Here is a 22,183-nt window from a genome sequence, read left to right as displayed (position 1 = left end):
GTTAGCAATTATATTGTTCTCCTGGCATCCTTTGTTGAAGAGCATACCTAGGTAGCATGCTTGCACTTGGAGCACTATATGGTAGCAGTTTTGCAAGAAAGCTTTTAACAAAGTGATACCTTTTTTGAGATGACAGCAATAGTTGCAAAATGTATAACATTGTTAAAAGCACTCTTGTACCTCCCTAGATATAGATAACAAATGATACCAAGTGAATTTATTGTTATAATTAAAGTATATTGGTGGTGTTGTTTGTTTGTTTTTATATGCTCTATCTGAAACATGAAATAAAACTTTAGCCTCTCTGGGAGGGACAAGAACACTTTAGTTTTCAGAGGTATTTTGCAGCAAAAGCAGACACATTCCACTCTTTAGATGACAAATATCTTTTGTTGCCCTTTAAAAAGTGTTTGGATATCTGCAAATGATTGAGACATTTCAAATGAGTTATTTTCAGAAGTGAAATAATGTTTTGTTTAGCGTATACAGGTAACTCAGGACCTGCAAGTAGTTCTAAATGTCATGTTTAAAAAAAGGAATTTCTTTTTGTGTTTTAAAAAGGCAGGTTTAGTCCTGTTAGAGTTTTCATATTATACCCACTCTACTGAGGAAAGTATTAACTTAAAATGTCAGTAAACTCAAAGAGGAATACCCCATGATATGTACAATATCAGGACTATAAAGAAAAGTATTCTGTTAGACCACTTTAATGTTGCACTGTTACTTTTATATGTATTTAACCCAGGCAAAGGGTTAAACACATAGTTAAATTTAGCTACAATGCAACTGAACACTATTGGGAGCTAGCTGAACACTTCTGAGGAGCCATTGACATGAGACATATGTGTGTAGCCACCAATCACCAGCTAGCTTCCAGTAGTGCATTGCTGTTACTGAGCCTACCTAGGTTTGCTGCTCAACAAAGGATACCAAGAGAATGAAGTAAATGTGATAATATAAGTAAATTGAAAAGTTTCTGAAAACTACATGCTCTATCTGAATCAAGTAAGTTTAATTTTGACTTGCATATCCTTTTAAGGAAAATAAAACAACATTGCAAAATGCATTAGATATTTAGTTTGCCCTCCTTCACTGTAAAATGCCTCTGCAAATTATGCTTGCTCAGTAGGGCAAATTTACATTATGTTCTTAAGCATGCAGCAGTTTGCCTGACCCTGCAACATAGGGTGAAGAGGAGGAGAGGTAAGTCGTAACTGTGTTATTAAACTATTGGTAAAATCATGAATGATTAGTATACAATTTTATAAATACTACTTCAGCAAAGTTTTTGGAGCTTAATTTAACCCTTTTTTAGTGCTAACGACGGCTCTGAGCAGTCGCAAATTGTCCCAATCAGGTGCTGACGAGTCGTTGCTAGCACTCACCCACCTTGAGGGCAATCTGGGGGCTTCCACTGACTCCCACCCCGGCTATCTGGCCTGTATAGTGACAGGCATCGCTGGGGCTTGACGTTTGGTGTGGTGATGTCACGTGCAATGAAGTAATGACGTCACCACGCAACTTTATTTAAAGCTGACAATGGACAAGTATAGGGAGATGGGGGCATGCTGCTTAGAAGCCTGTATCTCAGGCATTTAAGCAGCTACAGACCCCCAAGACCCACGGTTGGAAAGGTAATCGCCTAACCTTTCTAACAGCATATGTCTTAGGGATCTGGAAAAAAAGTTAAAAATTAATATATTTTAAAAAAGTAAAAATAAAAAAAGCTCAAAACAAGCTTAGCACCCAGGTGGAAAATGACTTAGCAGCCAAAGAGTTAAATAGGTGGTATCTAACCCCATCTCGCTTGAAAAGTCTGTTTCCAAATTCTTCTGACCAGTGCTGGAGGGTTTACAGGGGCGCCATGATGCACATTTGGTGAAATTGTCCCAAATTGAGGATCTTTTGGGATTCCATAGAAGAATTCCTGCGCATTCTCCTACAGAATTTTGTTTTAGTGATATTGAGTGATATTTTTCACTGCAACCCTATGTACCTCAGCTGCCTTGTTGTATTTCTTTTAAAGATAAAAAGAAGCAAATACTGTTTACAAAAACTCATCAGATGATAGTCTGTTCATTTCGGTGCACTCCCATAGATGAAAATCTTCTGGTAAACACAGAGTTTCCGCTTTGCCTTTATAGAGATATAAAACTCTAACTGAATTCCTCATAAAATGTTTCATTATGTGTAGAAGAAATTCTTTACAATATATGTTCATTTTGTCTTATTTTTATTTAAAGGGATATGAAACCCCAAAAAAAGTCTTTCATGATTTAGATAGAGAATACAATTTCCATCCAAATATGAGGAGAGTCCACTGCTTCATTCCTTACTTGTGGGAATACAGAACCTGGACACCAGGAGGAGGCAAAGACACCCCAGCCAAAGGCTTAAATACCTCCCCCACTCCCCTCATCCCCCAGTCATTCTTTGCCTTTCGTCACAGGAGGTTGGCAGAGAAGTGTTGGAAGATTCGGAGTAGTCTCTTATGGAGGGTAGTACTCTTCGGTATGGGACTGGAGTTTTAAGTAGTCTTTTCCAGTCTCTCAGTGAGAGCATTGACGAATGTTAGGGTCTGGAGATGCAGGGAGAGTTTTTCTGCTAAACCATCCAGACTCGTATAAACAACTCCTAAGCAATCAGTGTTGACAAGTTTCACTGCCTGCTTCTATCACTCAAGTCCATGTCAGGTGCGATGCTACAAGACTGTCAAATTTGAGAGGCTGTGTGTCTGTTCCACGGCGGTGATTCAGGTAAGATTGTTTCATTTTATCTTATATGATAACATAAGAAGACAGCTGGGTCACAGTGTGACTCCTTTATCTATATGGAATCAAGGGTTAATATCTCCTGAGATTATTGAACAGGGGGGATTTATGCATAATTTGCTTTATCATGTTTTATTCTGCGACATGTGTGAGATGAGGTTCAGGCAGAAGTGGGAACATTTAGGTTTTACTTTCGTTTTTGGATAACTGCGCAGCCTGTTAGATTTGGCGTTTTTTTTTTCCTGGAGCATGGGCGGTTTTGCATGGCACACCATGTGACCGGGTGTGGTCTCATTGACTTCCTCTTTCCTGACTGTGCGGTTTACAGGAGAAGAAGAGGTTTCTTTGTGGGGCCTGGGTCATAGGAGGTGGTTGGGGGTATAAAGGTGCCATTTATATTTTTCTATAGTCCATTTTAAAAGTGCAAGCTATGGAGAACTCTGATACATTAGAGGGTACTCCCTCTTTACCTTAAGCTAATACCTGTTTTTATTGTGAGGAGGCTACGGTATACCCGTCTGCTCAATTATGTTCCACATGCCTCGATAATGTAGTTATATCTAAACAAAACAAGATGTTTAGTACCACTGAGCCGTCCACCTCTGAGGGGTCTCCGTCCCATGAGGTGCGTTCCCTGCAATCATCTCCTACTACACATGCAGTTTTCCATTGCACTGCTAATCCTCCTTCGGGAGAGGCTCTCTTACCACCAGACTTTACTGAACAGTTACAAACGGGAATGTCTGCGGCCTTCAGTGCTTTACCTCGCCTTGCTAAGCGCAAGCAAAAGATCAAATACTGCTATCCTTCCCAGGAGGTCATCTAACAACTTGTTGGATTTATCTGATATTAGATTATCCGTTGATGAAGACGCCTCTGATACTTCAGAGGAGCCTCTTTCTGGGTCGGAATCGGCTGCCTCTAAGCCTCCGGCTGCGAAGGAACCAGACTTTAGATTTAGGATCGAGCATTTATGCTTTCTGTTAAAGGAAGTGTTGGCTACATTAGAGGAAAGAATTAAGGCCTTGAGGGTAGCTAATTCTTTTATCTGTGATTCAAACATGCAGATTATTCGCTTGAATGCCAAGACATCAGGCTTTTCTGTTCTAGCCCGTAGGGCTCTCTGGCTGAAGTCTTGGTCTGCAGACATGACTTCAAAATCTAGATTGCTTTCCCTTCCATTTAAGTGGAAGATTATTTTCGGTCCAGGCCTGGACTCTATCATATCCACGGTCTCTGGGGGCCAAGGTGCTTTTCTACTGCAGGATAAGAAGAATAAACCTAAAGGACAGGGTCCTAATTTTCATCCCTTTCGTTTGGATAAATCCCAATGCCAGCAGCCCTTCTTGAAGCCTGATCAGTCCAAGGGAACTTGGAAACCATCTCAATCTTGGAATAAATCCAAGTAGAACAAGAAGCCCGCCAAAACAAAATCAGCATGTAGCCGTGGCTGGGGGACGTGCAAGACCCTTGGGTTCTGGAGGTCATTGCTCAGGGTTACAGGATAGGTTTCAAATCTCATCCACCCAGGGGCAGATTCCTCTTATCAAACCTGTCTACAAGACCAGTAAAACAAGAAGTTTTTCTAGGGTACGTGAGGGATCTCTCCTCCCTGGGGGTAATTGTGCCAGTACCTCTAGCAGAGTGAGGTCTAGGGTACTACTCAAACCTTTTTGTGGTCCCAAAGAAGGAGGGTACGTTTCGCCCGATTTGCTTACCTGATAATTTGCTTTCCATCTGTATGAGGAGAATCCAACGGCCCCCACCCGTTTTCTCTGTTGGGCGGACCTCAATTTTTTGTTCTTCTGGCACCATTTATACCCTGATATGTCTCCTACTGTTCCTTGTTCCCGCAGCAGAATGACTGGGGGATGAGGGAAGATTAAACCTTTGGCTGGGATGTCTTTGCCTCCTCCTGGTGACCAGGTTCTGTATTCCCACAAGTTTTAGTTTGCTTCATTCTTTAGATATCCTTTGTTTAAGAAATAGCAATGCACATGGGTGAGCCAATCACACGAGGCATCTATTTGCTGCCACGAATTAGCAGCTACTGAGCCTATTTAGATATTAATTTCAACAAAGGATATCAAGAGAATGAAGCAAATTAGATAATAGAAGTTGTTTAAATTGCATGTTCTTTCTTAACAATGAAAGAAAAAAAATTGTGTTTTATGTCTCTTTAATGTAGTTTATATACCATAAAAACCTGTGCAGGATATGTGTAATACGCAGGCAATATACCCTATAATGCATATTATTACATAGAAGTCAGTATTGTTAACTGACTTGTGTAATGTAGGTAATATCTGAGTTTATTTATTTACTATTTAAAGGGACAGTCTATACCTATACAAACATTCGCCCATACCTTAGATCCAGTGCCGATTTTCATAACTCACCCCTTCAACCCTAACGAGTCAGTGACACAACTGAAGTTATTTGAAATCAAAAGTTTGATTTTGACAGTTAGAAATGGCCGCCCAGCTCCGCCTAAGGACGACATCGTAGACGTGTTAATTTCAATGGTCCAATCAAAAGTAGATCACCAGTTAAAATTCTGTCTCGCGCTTTTATTTTGCGCATGCGCACTAGTAGTGGAACCAGAAATCCGGAACCAAAACATCTCAAACAGAGAGCTTAGACATATTCCGCTTCCTCACTTCCCTAAAGATGCGCAGGCGTGTTTTGAGAATATCAACGTCACTTGGTGCTACATGCACGAGTATTATCTAGAAAAAGAACACCACGATAAGGTAGGAGAAGAAGGGATTGGGCGGAGTTTGTCAGCCATTTTTAACTAATAAAATGAAACTTTTGATTTCAAATAACTTCAGTTTTGTCGCTGACTCATTAGGGTTGAAGGGGTAAGTTATGAAAATCGGCACCGGATCTAAGGTATGGGCGAATGTTTGTATAGGTGTAGACTGTCCCTTTAACTTTTTTCAGGAGTTTATTGCTCACACAATCAGTTGCTGGAAGAGGCCAAACACCTGTGTTTATTTACTGAGGACTGAGCAACTATATTGTATCCTTTAAAATTGATACATCTGTCTTTTTTTAATAGTTTGTTCTTTGTTACACCCTGTATTTAAAAGAACAAACGTGACAATAAAGTCAAAATTAAATGTTTATCATTCAGAAAGAACATGCAATTTGAAACAACTTTCCACTTTAAATTTATTATCAATTTATTTAGTTCTCTTGGTATTCTTTGTTAAAGAGTAATACTAGATGCACTCAGGAGCGTGCATGTGCGTTTAGACATCTGGCAGCAGTGTTTGCTACATTGTTTATAGCAATGTTGTACATTGTTGCAGCAGATGGCTAAATACGCATGCATGCTCCTGAGCTCACCTATACTTTGTAATAGCAGATACAAGAGAACCAAGAAACAATGATCATAGAAGCAAATTAGAAAGATGATTAAACTTTAAATTTCATGCTCTGTCCAATCCATTTAAGTTTAAAGGGACAGTCTACTTATTATTTATTGTTTAGAAAGAAGATGACGCCTTTATTACCCATTCCTCAACCAACCAACATTGTTATATTTATACACTTTATAACCACTAAACCTCTTCCTGTTTCTAAGCCGCTGCAGGCTACCTCTTATCTCAGTGCATTTTATTGGCTTTTCATAGCCAGACACTGCTAGTTCATGTGTGCTATATAGATAACATTGTGCTAACTCCCATAGAGTTGTGCAGTAGTCAGCACTGATTGGCTAATACAAGTCTGTCAAAAGAACTGAAATAAGGGGGCAGTTTGCAGAGGCTTAGATACAAGGTAATCATAGAGGTAAAAAGTGTATTATATAACTGTGTTTGGTTAGGTGAAACTGGAGAATGGGTAATAAAGGGATCTACCTTTTTAAAAAATAAAATGTTCAAGTAGACTGTCCCTTTAAGTTTGACTTTACTTTCCCTTTAAACTATAAATCATCCATACCACTATTAAATGTGTCAAACATATTTAGCATGAAAAAATTAAGTTAAAGGGACATACAATAATGTTTTAGAAATGCATAGCATAATTTGGCAGTTAGGTGCTGCAAAAGATCTGAATACATGATCAATGTTTTACATCCATTTAATAACCATTATTTTGTTTAACACAATTTACAAGGTTTCCCAAATCAAGAGCACTCGGGGATAAACCCTGCTGGATTAATGTTCCTGACATTATTTGCTGAGGCTAATTAGGAAGAGATGTAAATAAGATTGTGATCTTATCTAAGCATTCACTGTGTAGGGTGTAGCAGGGTCCTGCATATATCATTGTACTTTTGTCAGTAGATTAGATTGGGTATAACTAACATGAAAAATCTAACAGGACTCAACCTGTCTTTCAAAATGCAGAGAGGAATTACTTTTCTAAACATGACATTTAGAACTACTTGCAGATCCTGAGTTACCTGTATGCGCTAAACAAAAGATTATTTCACTTATGAAAACAACTTCATTTTAAATGCCTCAATCATTTACAAATATCCAAACACATTTTAAAGGGCAACAAAAGGTATTTTCCATCTATTGAGTTTTATTTTATGCACAACTTTTTGTCTTTCTCTTTTTTTTTCTTAATATATCTTAAAGGGACAGTCTACTTGATTTTTTTCATTGTTTAAAGGGACAGTCTAGTCAAAATGAAACTTTCATGATTCAGATAGGGCATGCAATTTTAAACAACTTTCCAATTGACTTTAATCATTAAATTTGTTTTGCTCCCTTGGTGGTATTTTTGAAAAGCTAAACCTAGGCTTAAACTGATTTCTAAACCGTTGAAAACCGCCTCTTAGCTCAGAGCATTTTACAAGTTTTTCACAGTTAGACAGTACTAGTTCATGTGTGTCATATAAATAACATTGTGTTCACTCCCATTGAGTTGTTTAGGGGTCTGCACTGATTGGCTAAACTGCATGTCTGTCAAAAACACTGAGATAAGGGGGCAGTCTGCAGAGGTTTAGCTACAAGGTAATCACAGAGGTAAAACATATATTAATATAACAGTGTTGGTTATGCAAAACTGGGGAATGGGTAATAAAGGGATTATCTATCTTTTTAAACAATAACATTTCTGGTGTAGACTGTCCCTTTAAAAAGATAGAAAATGCCTTTACTACTCATTACCCAGCTTTGCATAACCAACATTGCTATATAAATATACTTTATAACCTCTAAGTTTGCCTGTTTCCTAGTCCTAGCAGGTTGCCCTTTATCTCAGTGCTTTTTAAATCTGGCACAACAGCTAAAGTGCTAGTTCATGTGTTCCATAGAGATAACATAGTGCTCACTCCCGTGGAGAATGATAATGGTTATGCAAGAACCAGCACTGATTGGCTAAAATTCAAGATTGTAAAACGCACTGAGATTAGGGACATTCTCCAGTGGCTTAGATATTAGTACAGGTAATCATAGAGGTAAAAATGCAAAACCCGGTTAATTAAGGTATTATCTATCTTTTTCAACAATAACAATTTTCAAGTAGAAAGCCCCTTAAATAAATGCATTAAAGGGACATGAAACCCCAAAATTTTCTTTCATGATTCAGATAGAGAACACAATTTTAAACAACATTCTAATGTACTCATATTATCTCATTTGTTTCATTCTCTTGTTATCATTTGTTGAAGGAGCAGCAATGCACTAATGGTTTCTAACTGAACACATGGATGAGCCAATCACAATCGGTATATATATGCAGCTACCAATCAGCAGCTAGAACCTAGGTTATTTGCTGCTCCTGAGCTTACCTAGATAAATCTTTCAGCAAAGAATAACAAGAGAAGGAAGCAAATTAAATAATAGAAGTAAATTGTAAAGTTGTTTAAAATTGTATTCTCTATCTGAATCTTGAAATAAATTTTTGGGGTTTCATGTCATGTCTTTGTATTTATGCCTGAGTAATAATTATACAATTTACTTGTGTTTATATTAAATAGCATAATTTCGAAAATAAATCTCACATTTAATTTACAGTTAAAGTTGGTTCATTCAAAAATGCTAGGATTTATTTGTTCATTAAATAAACAGGACATTCATTCATGAAGTTTTATTAAATGTACACTAACAGTATCTTTATTTTGTTCCTCCATTATTACTACTCTAAGCCCCCTCAGCTGCCCAGAGCAAAACATTTTTTTTTTCATGAGTTGCCTATTTCACCTCTTAGCCAATAGCCATTCTAGCCATACGGCACTGAAGCACAGTTATTGGCTAAGAGGTGGAAACATCACAACATTTAAAAAAATTAGTTTTGTCATGGGCGTTCAGAGGGGCTTAGAGTAGTAATAACGAAGGAACAAAATAAAGGTACTATAAATTTTAAATTTTAAATAAAAGATTTTTTTCTAAAAAATAAATTTCATTTTTTCGGCACCCTGTCTCATGTGACAGCCATCAGCCAATCACACACCTATATACGTATACACTGTGAAGTTTTGCATATGCTTAGAGTGCCTCAGAAAGTGTGCATGTAAAAAGACTGCACAATTTGATAATGGAAATAAATTGGAAATCTTAAAACTCTTTCTGAATTTTGACTATAGTGTCCCTTTAAATATAATACAGGTATACATTAATGGCTAATTATGCAATTCTACTGTATCTATCAGTAATTAAAAGGAGTAGTGTACTGTGAATTGTCAACTGTATTTACCCTTAGTATGTTCCCTATGACCATATCAGCTGCAGAATATCAACTTTATTGGAAATTGCTCCAGCTGGTTTATTTTTGTTTTTGAAATAGCTGTTATTTCTCACTGAAACCACCACCTGTAATGGCAATGTCAGTACCTAATAATTGGTATTTAATTATAGTAAAACACATGGGATAAGGGGGTTTGCTGTTCCTGCAGCCTCAACCAGATATTTCAAATGCAAAATATATAACTAAAGCAATTTCCAATATCATTCTCTGCAGCTGGTAATTGAAAACATTGATTACAAGTGACATGCTAATTAGTGCTCCCGCTCAAAGGTTAATTGCTATTGAAGAAAGCTTTTTGCACTTGTTGGGTTGCGCTTGTATTATGAGTTGAAAGTAAACTGTTTTTGGTCATGTGCTAACCCGACGAGCGCAAAAAGCCGAACTTATAATATTGTGTGCGCATTCATGTATTCCCCCAAAGAAGACCTAACACCTCACTCTCGTGCAAACCTGATTGCATATTCTCATGTGCTGAACTTACCATATTGCTTGAGTATTCATGTATTTTTTGTGCAACTTTTTCGTTTCGATCCGAAGTCGCGGTAATCATTCTAGTTTAAATTGCGATTTCATTTACTTTCAACTCATAATACAAGTAGTAAGCCCGACAAGCGAAAAAAACACTTGTGATAAACCACTTATCGCTTGCGCGCAAACATTTTCTCTTCACTCGTAATCTGGCCAAATAAGGGGAAATACTTGTTACTGTAAAATGCCCCTTTAACTATTTGTTAACGCCTTGCGATAGTCAAACACACTGTTGTATACAAGCAACAGTGCAATAATAAAGTGCTTTAATAACACATATAGATTTAATTAATGTTTTGCACCTTTAATCCCCGGTAACAGGAGACTTTCCCACCAGCCTTGCCTTTTATCTTCGACATTTATGCACCATTTGTAGAATTGAATATTGCTTAACCCCTTCATGCTGGGGTGCAAGAGCTTAGATTGAAGTTCTGATGTAAACACTTGCTCCAAAAATGAAATCATGTGATTGTTGACATGATCACGTGATTTCAAGGCCAGGATCAGATCATGGGGTACTTCCTACAAATCTTAATTATGCGGAAGATGTAGGCTGCAGGAAACCATATAAGGTAGGACGTTCCATGACATCCTTCGAGGTTAAACCAGTATTAAACATCATTTGCCATTTACCTGCCCATTCTTTTAATTTTTATAGATCCCCTTTAAAGCAATTTCATCCTGCCCTGACCTAATGACCTTACACAACTTTGTATCATCTGTAAAAATAGAGATGTTGCTATTTAATCCTTGCTCCAAGTCATTAATAAAAATATTAAAAAGAACAGGGCCCAGTACTGATCGATGGTAGACTCCACTGATTACCTTTATCCAATCTTAGTATGATCCATTTACTACTACTCGTTGCTCCCTGTCTTTTATCCAGTTATTTATCCATGAGCTAGCATTTTCAGCTATTCCCAGTTCCTTAATTTTATACATTAGTCTCTCATGTGGCACTGTATCACATCAACTAAATCTGCCTTTATCTATGTTTTTACTTACTTCCTCGTGGAAACTAATTAGATTATATATATTGTATAATTAGCCTCACGAGAGTTGGTAAATTAAGAAACTACAAAACAATAGAATTAAAACTACACAAGCCTTTTCTACTCAGTAACAAGTTGGCATTGGCTTCTTCAAATAAAGCAAGTAGTGAAGAGAGTTTGGAAATAAAAAAAACAATTGCAGCAAACAAGGTGTACATTTGACAAAGTTTTTACACTTGACTAACATGTTAATTTATTAAAAGACACATGCACAATAAAAAGACAATGCAAAAGCACTTAGTTATGTCTATTTCAACTCCTCCTGTATCATGTGACAGCCATCAGCCAATCACAAATGCATATACGTATATACTGTGAATTCTTGCACATGCTCACTCAGTAGAAGCTGAGGACTCAAAAAGTGTAAATATAAAAAGACTGTGCACTCTATGTTAATGGAAGTAAATTGTGTGTCCCTTTAAGCAACATCAATTAAAAAACAACTTTGGAGCATTTAGAAATATACACTTTTAGATACCACTGCAAAATAAAAAACCCTTTAATTAGGAGAAACTTTCCTTTTACAGATCCCACCAAAAAAATGTTCTTTTGTCTTCGTCTATCTGGTGTGATGCATGATATTTACTTTCTACATTGTGCTACGTATTATCACGCTGATCATTTCTGCAGAATTGCTAGACCTCTCTGCGTAAACATTAGAGCAGCACAGTGACTGTTAGAATATTCTCCGGAAGACTCATTATGCAGTAAATAGTGTTTGCAAAGGCTTAGTGCAATAGTCTGATCATTCCTTTGCGCTGCAACTAATACCTCTTCCAGTAAACCCTTCTGCCTCCAATTTATGGGGAAAAATGCAAATGATTTCTACATAAAGGACTACATTACAAGTGGAGCTCTAATTTAATGTGCTCCCGTAAAAGGACAAATTCGCCCGTTTATGAGCGCACGTTAAATAACTTGACATGGGGGGCGTGTCTAGGCAGCGGCCATGCTAGGTCGCAATATCTGTGGCTCTGAGTTTGATTTCCCTAACCCGCCGGTTACTGGGCTCATTTTGCAATCTCGGCTAAAACTAATTGAAAATTTGAACAGTCCACAAACTGTGGAACAGAAAGATACCAAACTTGCGGAGCTAATGACAACTGGACCCAGATCTGGACCGCTGGAACCTTAGGCGGCGGCCTCACCACGAGGATTCAGCACCCCCCCCCCCATTAACTTGGGGTATAGCAGTCGTATTGTGACTGCCTACTTCACTCGAATCAGCGAACCATCATCCATAAGAAGGTGCTATAACAAGGGTCTATTTTGAAATATAAATTGCATTTCTTTCACCTTGTGTAAATGGAGGCCCTGGCAAGATGGGAGGCACAAGTGAGCAAGCTCCTACAGGATCACTTTCGGGACCTGGAGAGGGACCTATGTGCTATCTTTCTCGAAGGGAGTTTCCCTAATGGTACACATCAAGCACCCGTTGCACACCCCGTAGTAGCGGAGGATGGCCCTGATCTATGCCTGACCAAGGAGCGAGCCCTCTTAGCTACAACACAGGCTCAGGCAACACTGGCACCATTCTATCTAACCTTATACTCACACGGGCAGTCTCTGGGATTCATGGAGCTAAGATCTGCGCTGCAATCCCCTTCAGCCAGCGTGTGGTTAACAGGTCGGAGCGGCAAGATTGAAAGATGGCCAAAACAAGCAGGGAGGAGATCCGAAAGAACACTATAGATCCAGCCTGCAATATGGAGCCGCACGCACTCCCAATACAATCTGAGCATGGTCCGGGAAGGACTGAAATGAAGGTATGCTCCTCCACTTGCGGTCCTAGTGTTGTGACTGTCAGACTTACAGCAGGAGAGCTAAAGCGGCCCTTGCTCAAGATGCGCAAGTGCTGGGTAGTCCTGGGCCCTTTGAGTCAGAGTGGCCGCATTGTTGAATGTTGTTATAGGTCCCCACTTTCTGATGTTGCCCTGTGCAACACATATGGAGAGCAGGTGTTAGCTTGCACATTTTGGAGTCGGCTGGGACCCCAGCACCTAACGATTTGCGGTCTGTGGAGAGAGCAATCCCCTTCACTTTGGTTCAGGGTGTTGCGAGATGAACGACATGGTGTGGGCTAAACATAACAAGAGAACTGGGTCCTAAGGACAGCTCTGTTCATTAAGAGCTGGCTGATTATACTGCACCCTTAAGTGACTGACGGGACAATTTACATCACCCATACTGCCCCCCCTCACGGGGAAGATTGCCCTTCAGGATACCGACTTCAGGACAATAATTATCTGAGGTTTAGTTGCTGTTTGATAGATGCTAATACCCTCAATAGGCATATCTTTATAAGGTCTATGTTTTTGTATAGCCATTATTTGCCTGAATTTATTCATACCTCAAATTTGTATAAGCTAACCCCTGCACACATTAACTCCTATAGTACTACGATGCCCTATGATGCATATGTGTCCAGCAGACTTTATGCTACCTAGGTTAGTTTGGTAATCTGTTTATATTGAGTTAAGATGAGTTGATATTTTACACCTAAGCTACTAATTGCATACTCAAGGTTCATAAATGTACTGTTATTTGTATGTAGTGAGAATCTTACTAGTGTATCTAGCAGAAGTTATACCAATAGGGGGACACAAATTAAGTTTACTACTGGTCTTGCAATCTATTCTTATAAATGTTAGACCCATATTATGTGAGTAAATTGCCAGATCTCCTTTTAGAAGTGGTAACAGGAGCTATTGATCACAGGGGTATCTCAAGAGGCCTGAAATATACTTGCATTCCTGGCTACATATAGAAGTAGGTCCCACAGAGCCAATTATAGATTACTGTGTATAATTTTCATAAATTGAGAGGGCGGAATCGAGCACATTGATCCCTAACCATATTGATTGTCTTATGTGTCTGAGCCACCTGCGGCCGAGGTGGCGCACTTGGTTTTCTCGCCAGGGGTTCACTGGTTCTACTACCTGTAGGTGATTGCTCATAGCCTAGCATTTACATTACACAGATCTCTCTCTTACCCCAACCTTGTTGAATTTGACTGTACCACAATGGAGTCATAGCAGGCATATGTACCATTATTTGTATTTGTAATCCTACTTTCTAAGAAAACCCTACCCCATGCTTGAATGTTATATTATGTTTTCCTTGGGAATAATTTTCATATTGTGTAGCACCTTCTATGATTAAGCGGTTTAAAACAGTTAATACTGATGGTTCTTATTATATATTATATATCAATTCACATACCAGTTTTCCTCCTTGTTATTATATCTATATAGGTAGGCCCTAAAGTGGCCTCTAGCGTTCCCAGAGGAAGTTAAAATTGTTGCTTCTTTAATATGTGCCATTTAGGTCCAAGAGTGACCCTCCTTGTCCCTCCCCTAAGCCCTTCCCTCTACAGTTAGACCTGCGTATATGGTCCAAGAGAGGCCAATGTGTATTTGGGGAAGTTTATACTCCATATTTAGACAGTGTTTTAGAAGGGGTTATTTACTTACAGAAAAACTGAAGTTGAATGTTCTTTCCTATGGTTATGGCCAATTTGTATTGTAGCACCTGCCCTTTAACCATTCATTTTGTAATGTTATGTATAACATTTATCTTGTTGAGTGCTACTATGTGCTTTTCAGTGGCAATCTTGTTCTGTTTTTATATTTCAACCTCAATAAAAACTATTAAAAAAAATAATAACTTGCCATTACAAGTGCCTGGTTAATGCTACTGAAAGCTCGCTGTAGCAATCAGCGCTCCGAAAACTGACCAGAGGTCAGACCTCTGGTTAATTTAAAAAATGCCCCTCAATTGCCCCCAAGATAAAGGGTAGTTTTGCTTTTTTCAAATACAATATATCAGAGTCTTTATTTTTAAAAAATATAACTGCACAAAGCAGTTTTAAGGGGTTAAAGTGTGCGGATGTGGGGTGTTTACATTGCATTTACATTGCGGTCTATGGGGACCTTGTGTTCCCTGTAAATATATATGTATATGCTTATATACATGTACATTTATGTGTTAATATGTGTATATACATATATTAACAGATAACTATATATGTATATATTCATATGCATATAAATTTAAAATTTGCTGCGCAACTTACCCCCTTTGCTGCACCAGATTTTCTGCCATGTCTCAACAAGCTTCCCGTTGGAGTCGATGGAAGTGCGCTCTTGTGAGCGCAAATCTTTCCTGCAATTTGCATGCACTGGTATTGCGATTGGAGCGCAAATATTGCCATCGCAAAAGCAGAATTGTTTAACTGTGCGTTATGTTGTTATTTATTTTCTCCTGTATTCCTTTAATTTAAAAGGACAATAAACAATGACATTTTAATGTGAAATGCTTAAAGGGACAGTCTGCTCCAGAATTTATATTGTTTAAAAAGATAGATAATCCCTTTAGCCATTCCCCAGTTTTGCATAACCAACACGGTTATATTAATATACTTTTTACCTCTGTGATTACCTTGTATCTAAGCCTCTGCAGACTGCCCCCTTATTTCCTTTCTTTTGACAGACTTGCAATTTAGTCAATCAGTGCTGACTCATAAATAACTCCACAGGAGTGAGCACAATATTATCTATATGGCACAAATGAATTAGCGCTGTCTAGCTGTGAAAAACTGTCAAAATGCACTTAGATAAGAGATGGCCTTCAAGGGCTTACAAATTACAATATGATCTTACCTAGGTTTAGCTTTCAACAAATAACACAAAGAGAACGAAGCAAATTTGATAATAAAAGTGCATACAATTATTAATATAATAGGTGATTTTATAATTTTGGAGAAGTACCTGTAAGTGTTCAGTAACGTTATTCTTGAATGTTTCGCCATCCCCCAACGGTCCCCTTTGTTACACTTTTTATTTTTTTTCCTAGAGAGTTGTCTAGTATCCAATCAAAATCTTAGCCCTATGGCTCACTATTTTCAATGAGAATGCATACACCTATGAAATGCAAGAAGCAATCAGCCAATCAAATTGCACTAATGACTGACATTACCATGCTCGTGTGCGTGAGTTTTTAGAGCATGTGTAATACGGAAAAGGGAGTCCACATGACTTTCGAGTTAACCCTGAATAAGAGCTTATGTTTTGATTCAGTATTTACTTAAATAAGTGCCAAGAAGCGTTTACAAGGCATTTGCTTATAAATTATATAAAAAGTACCGCAAAGCCTGAAGTTGTGCGCATGCTCTGTTTCAGTACGTCTCAGGAGCGCACATCTAGTCAGATATGTAGAGAGGGTGGGACTGCTATGCATGTCACTGTAGGACGGACATAAAGATCGTAACAGCCATAATATGAAAGTAAAATGTTTATATAATTACTGCTTATTTATCAAACAAATAATAATGTGGTTTACAATGGCATTGAATCTAAAACATGACAAACATTTTAAATAGACATTGTTTATCATAACTTTAACCTCTTCACGCCATTAGGACGTTCCATGCCGTCCTAGTAGCGATGGACTTTAATAACACCGTTAAGACGGCATAGTACAGCCTTCCTTACACAGCGTTCTGTAGCTTCCCCCTTTGATGAAGTGAAGAATCAGCCTGGCGAGCGTGACTAGTAGCGCAGTTCTCCATGATCTGATCCCGGCCTTGAAATCTCATGATCACATTGACAATGGTGTGATTTAATTTTTACTTTTAGTGTTTACATCAGAACTTTGCTCCGATTTTAACACTATAGTACTGGTACAAAGGGGTTAAAGTGCAAACTCCAGACTTCAGAAGCAGCAAACTGCTATATTTTACACTGATTTCCCATAACTGCAGAACAACTCCTTGACTCTAATACTGTGACATTCTCGTAACTAAGTAGCTTATACGCAATAAAAGCCTGCTCATGTGCTAAATAATATGCAGGAAATGTACCAATGAGTACACATTGTTACAGAATGTTCAGGAGTTCACAAGAACGGTGTGATAGCATGAGATTTCTAGTAAATCTTGAATATTAATCCCTGCTGTGAACAACTGAATATGCGTGTTTGTTATTAAAGGGACAGGAAGTTTAAATTAAACTTTCATGAATTCAGATAGATAGTACAATGCAAAATGTACCTCCATCTCTTAGTAAAATGTGTTAAAAAGCACCATTAAATTCAGTATAATTGCATAGTCAGCAAATGCATGATAAAAAGACAATGCAATAGCTTTTATTTCAATTAAGCAACAGATTATTTTCTGACAAATTTCAAAATTTCTTCCAAAACACTGCCCCTATGTCATGTGACAGGCCACCGCCCAATCAAAGACTCATATCCGTATACACTGTAAACGTTTGCACATGCTCAATAGGAGTTGGTGCCTCGGAACGTGTATATGATTTTTGTGCACAATTTGATAACGGAACTAAATAGGAATACTTTTTTAAAAACCGACATGCTCTATCTGTATCATGTAAGTTTAATTTTCACTTTAGTGTCCCTTTAAAACTTAGTTCTTTTCCATGAGAGCATACTAAGATAGGCTCAGAAGTGTGCACGTGTCTGGAGCACTATATGTATAGCACTGTGACAAACATTGTTACAAATACTGATGTTGTATAGTACACATGCACACTCTGACATGTATACCTGAGTATGCTTTTTATGAGATAGAGGTCATGAAAGCTTAATTCTGAATTCTATGGGCTAGATTTATTAAAGCCCTACGGCTGCAAGTTCTCACAAGAACTTGCTCGCTGTAATTTATCAAGCAGCGGTCACCAGACCGCCGCTTCCCTAACCTCTTCGCCACCTCTAAGGTGGCGAAATTCAATCTCCTCGGTCTATTCAGACCGAGGAGATTGACAGCTCCTGTCCGCGCTTGATTGGCTGTGCGCGGGCAGGGGGCGGGATTGCACGCTAGCGCAAAATTGCGCTTGTGTGCAATGGCAAATACCTGTGGGTAATTTCGCCCCGCCACAGGCGAGCTGAGGCGTACAGGGGCGCGTATACACTCCCCTGTCCGCCTCAGCTTTAATAAATCTAGCCCTATGTATCTTTAAATAGTCGTTAGTAAGGTGTGCTGGCGTCTGTTCTGGAATGCAGGAAATAGCTGAGCCCAGTAGTTAATCTCTACTCAGTCACTAGAAGGGACCAGATATCTGTGTTTTGTGACTGAGCAGCTATAGTATTGCATCATTTATAAGTCTATTCCTCTGTCATTCTTAAAGGGACAAAAAACTATTTATTTCATGATTCAGACAGAGAATACACCTTTCCAATGTACGTATATCATCTAAATTGCTTCATTTCTTGGTATCCATTGTTGAAGAAGCAGACAATGCACTACTGGGAGCTAGCTGAACACATCAGGTGAACCAATGACATGAGACATATATATTCAGTCACCAATCAGCAGCTCCTGAAGCTACGTAGGTATGTTTTTTAACAAAGGATTTCAAGAGAACAAAACAATTTAGATAACAGAAGCAAATTGGAAAGTTGTTTAAAATTACATTCTCTGGGGGATATTTATCAAGCCGTAAACCGCAAATACACTGGAATTCTGCAGCATAATTGTGGCGAGCTTGATTCGACCTAGTTATCAAAGTCTACCAGCAAAAGTTGAAATCTGCGACTTAACATAAGATCCGTCGGTCTCAATCCGACACAGATCGATGCTTACGTCATTACAGATGTTCTGAATACACATTCAACACTATTTGACACTTTTTCAAAGTTATCAAATAGTTAACAGATACGCTCGCGGCTATTCCGGCCCAACGTACCTGGTTTTCAATCCGCCACCCTGGAGGCCGCGGATGCCATAGGAATCAATGGGAGTCTGAAAGCAGCGAAAGTTTATGTTCGATGCTGACAGATATCTCATTGATTTCTAAAACCAGTTACGTTTACACCTAACACCCTAACATAAGCCCCGAGTCTAAACACCCCTAATCTGCCGTCCGACATCGCTGACACCTAAATAAAAGTATTAACCCCTATCCTGCCGCTCCCGGACCCTGCCGCCTCCTATTAACCCCTAAACCGCCAGCCCCTCACATCGCCATAAACTAAATTAAGCTTTTAACCCCTAAACCTAACAACCCGCTAACTTTAAATTAAAATTACAACATCCCTATTTTATAATAAATTAAAACTTACCTGTAGAATTAAAATAAACTATATTAAACTATTAATTAACCTACCCTAACTATTATACTAAAATTACATTAAACTAGCAATTAAATTAACTACATTACATATTAAAAAACCCTAACCCTACTCAAATTATTTAAATCTACTATTAAAAATTACTGTTACAAAAAAAAAATAAACGCTAAGATACAAACACAAACAAACACTAAGTTACAAAAAACACAAACCACAGTATCAAAAATAAAAATGAATTACACCTAATCTAATAGCCATATCAAAATAAAAAGCCCCCCCCCCAAATAAAAGAACCCTTGCCTACAATAAACTACCAATGGCCATTAAAAGGGCCTTTTGCGGGGCATTGCCCCAAAGAAATCAGCTCTTTTACCTGTAAAAAAGAATACAAACACCGCCCAACAGTAAAACCCACCACCCACCCAACCAACCCCACAAATAAAAAGCCTATCTAAAAAACCTAAGCTCCCCATTACCCTGAAAATGGCATTTGTATAGGAATTGCCCTTAAAAGGGCATTTAGCTCTTTTACCTGCCCAGACCCTACTCTAAAAATAAAACCCACCCAAAAAACCCTTAAATAAACCTAACACTAACCCCCGACGATCCACTTACAGTTTTTGAAGTTCCGCTTGAAGGATCCATCCAGCCGGCAAGGTCTTCATCCGGGCGGTAAGAAGTCTTCATCTGTGCGGCCTCTTCTATCTTCATCCATCTGGCGAAGTCTTCATCCATGCAGCCTCTTCTATCTTCATCCATCCATTCATCTTTATACAAAGCTCCTGCTTGTCCTCTCACCCCTTCATCTATACCCACAGCTCCTGCTTGTCCTCTCACCCCTTCATCTATACCCACAGCTCCTGCTTGTCCTCTCACCCATTCATCTTTACCCACAGCTCCTGCTTGTCCTCTCACCCCTTCATCTTTACACACAGCCCCTGCTTGTCCTCTCACCCTTCATCTTTACACACAGCTCCTGCTTGTCCTCTTACCCCTTCATCTTTACCCACAGCTCCTGCTTATCCTCTCACCCCTTCATCTTTACACACAGCTCCTGCTTGTCCTCTCACCCCTTCATCGTTACACACAGCTCCTGCTTATCCTCTCACCCCTTCATCTTTACACACAGCTCCTGCTTGTCCTCTCACCCCTTCATCTTTACACACAGCACCTGCTTGTCCTCTCACCCATTCATCTTTACCCACAGCTCCTGCTTGTCCTCTCACCCCCTTCATCTTTACCCACAGCTCCTGCTTGTCCTCTCACCCCTTCATCTTTACCCACAGCTCCTGCTTGTCCTCTCACCCATTCATCTTTACCCACAGCTCCTGCTTATCCTCTCACCCCTTCATCTTTACACACAGCTCCTGCTTGTCCTCTCACCCCTTCATCTTTACACACAGCACCTGCTTGTCCTCTCACCCATTCATCTTTACCCACAGCTCCTGCTTGTCCTCTCACCCCCTTCATCTTTACCCACAGCTCCTGCTTGTCCTCTCACCCTTTCATCTTTACACACAGCCCCTGCTTGTCCTCTCACCCTTCATCTTTACACACAGCTCCTGCTTGTCCTCTCACCTCTTTATCTTTACACACAGCCCCTGCTTGTCCTCTCACCTCTTTATCTTTACACACAGATCCTGCTTGTCCTCTCACCTCTTTATCTTTACACACAGCTCCTGCTTGTCCTCTCACCCTTCATCTTTACACACAGCACCTGCTTGTCCTCTCACCCCTTCATCTTTACACACAGCTCCTGCTTGTCCTCTCAGCCCTTCATCTTTACACACAGCTCCTGCTTGTCCTCTCACCACTTTATCTTTACACACAGCTCCTGCTTGTCTTCTCACCTCTTTATCTTTACACACAGCTCCTGCTTGTCCTCTCACCCTTCATCTTTACACACAGCTCCTGCTTGTCCTCTCACCCCTTCATCTTTACACACAGCTCCTGCTTGTCCTCTCACCCTTCATCTTTACACACAGCACCTGCTTGTCCTCTCACCCTTCATCTTTACACACAGCACCTGCTTGTCCTCTCCCCCTTCATCTTTACACACAGCTCCTGCTTGTCCTCTCACCCTTCATCTTTACACACAGCACCTGCTTGTCCTCTTACCCCTTCATCTTTACACACAGCTCCTGCTTGTCCTCTCACCCCTTCATCTTTACACACAGCTCCTGCTTGTCCTCTCACCCCTTCATCTTTACACACAGCTCCTGCTTGTCCTCTCACCCCTTCATCTTTACACACAGATCCTACTTCTCCTCTCACCTCTTTATCTTTACACACAGCTCCTGCTTGTCCTCTCACCCCTTCATCTTTACACACAGCTCCTGCTTGTCCTCTCACACCTTCATCTTTACACACAGCTCATGCTTGTCCTCTCACCCCTTCATCTTTACACACAGCTCCTGCTTGTCCTCTCAGCCCTTCATCTTTACACACAGCTCCTGCTTGTCCTCTCACCTCTTTATCTTTACACACAGCTCCTGCTTGTCCTCTCAGCCCTTCATCTTTACACACAGCTCCTGCTTGTCCTCTCACCTCTTTATCTTTACACACAGCTCCTGCTTGTCCTCTCACCTCTTTATCTTTACACACAGCTCCTGTTTGTCCTCTCACCCTTCATCTTTACCCACAGCTCCTGCTTGTCCTCTCACCCTTCATCTTTACACACAGCTCCTGCTTGTCCTCTCACCCCTTCATCTTTACACACAGCTCCTGCTTGTCCTCTCACCTCTTTATCTTTACACACAGCTCCTGCTTGTCCTCTCACCCCTTCATCTTTACACACAGCTCCTGCTTGTCCTCTCACCCCTTTATCTTTACACACAGCTCCTGCTTGTCCTCTCACCCCTTCATCTTTACACACAGCTCCTGCTTGTCCTCTCACCCCTTCATCTTTACACACAGCTCCTGCTTGTCCTCTCACCCTTCATCTTTACACACAGCTCCTGCTTGTCCTCTCACCTCTTTATCTTTACACACAGCTCCTGCTTGTCCTCTCACCTCTTTATCTTTACACACAGATCC

Source organism: Bombina bombina, chromosome 11 (genome assembly GCF_027579735.1).
Source record: "Bombina bombina isolate aBomBom1 chromosome 11, aBomBom1.pri, whole genome shotgun sequence".
Lineage (NCBI taxonomy): Eukaryota > Metazoa > Chordata > Amphibia > Anura > Bombinatoridae > Bombina > Bombina bombina.
The sequence above is the reverse complement of the archived record's forward strand: the minus strand, read 5'-3'. Positions refer to the sequence as shown.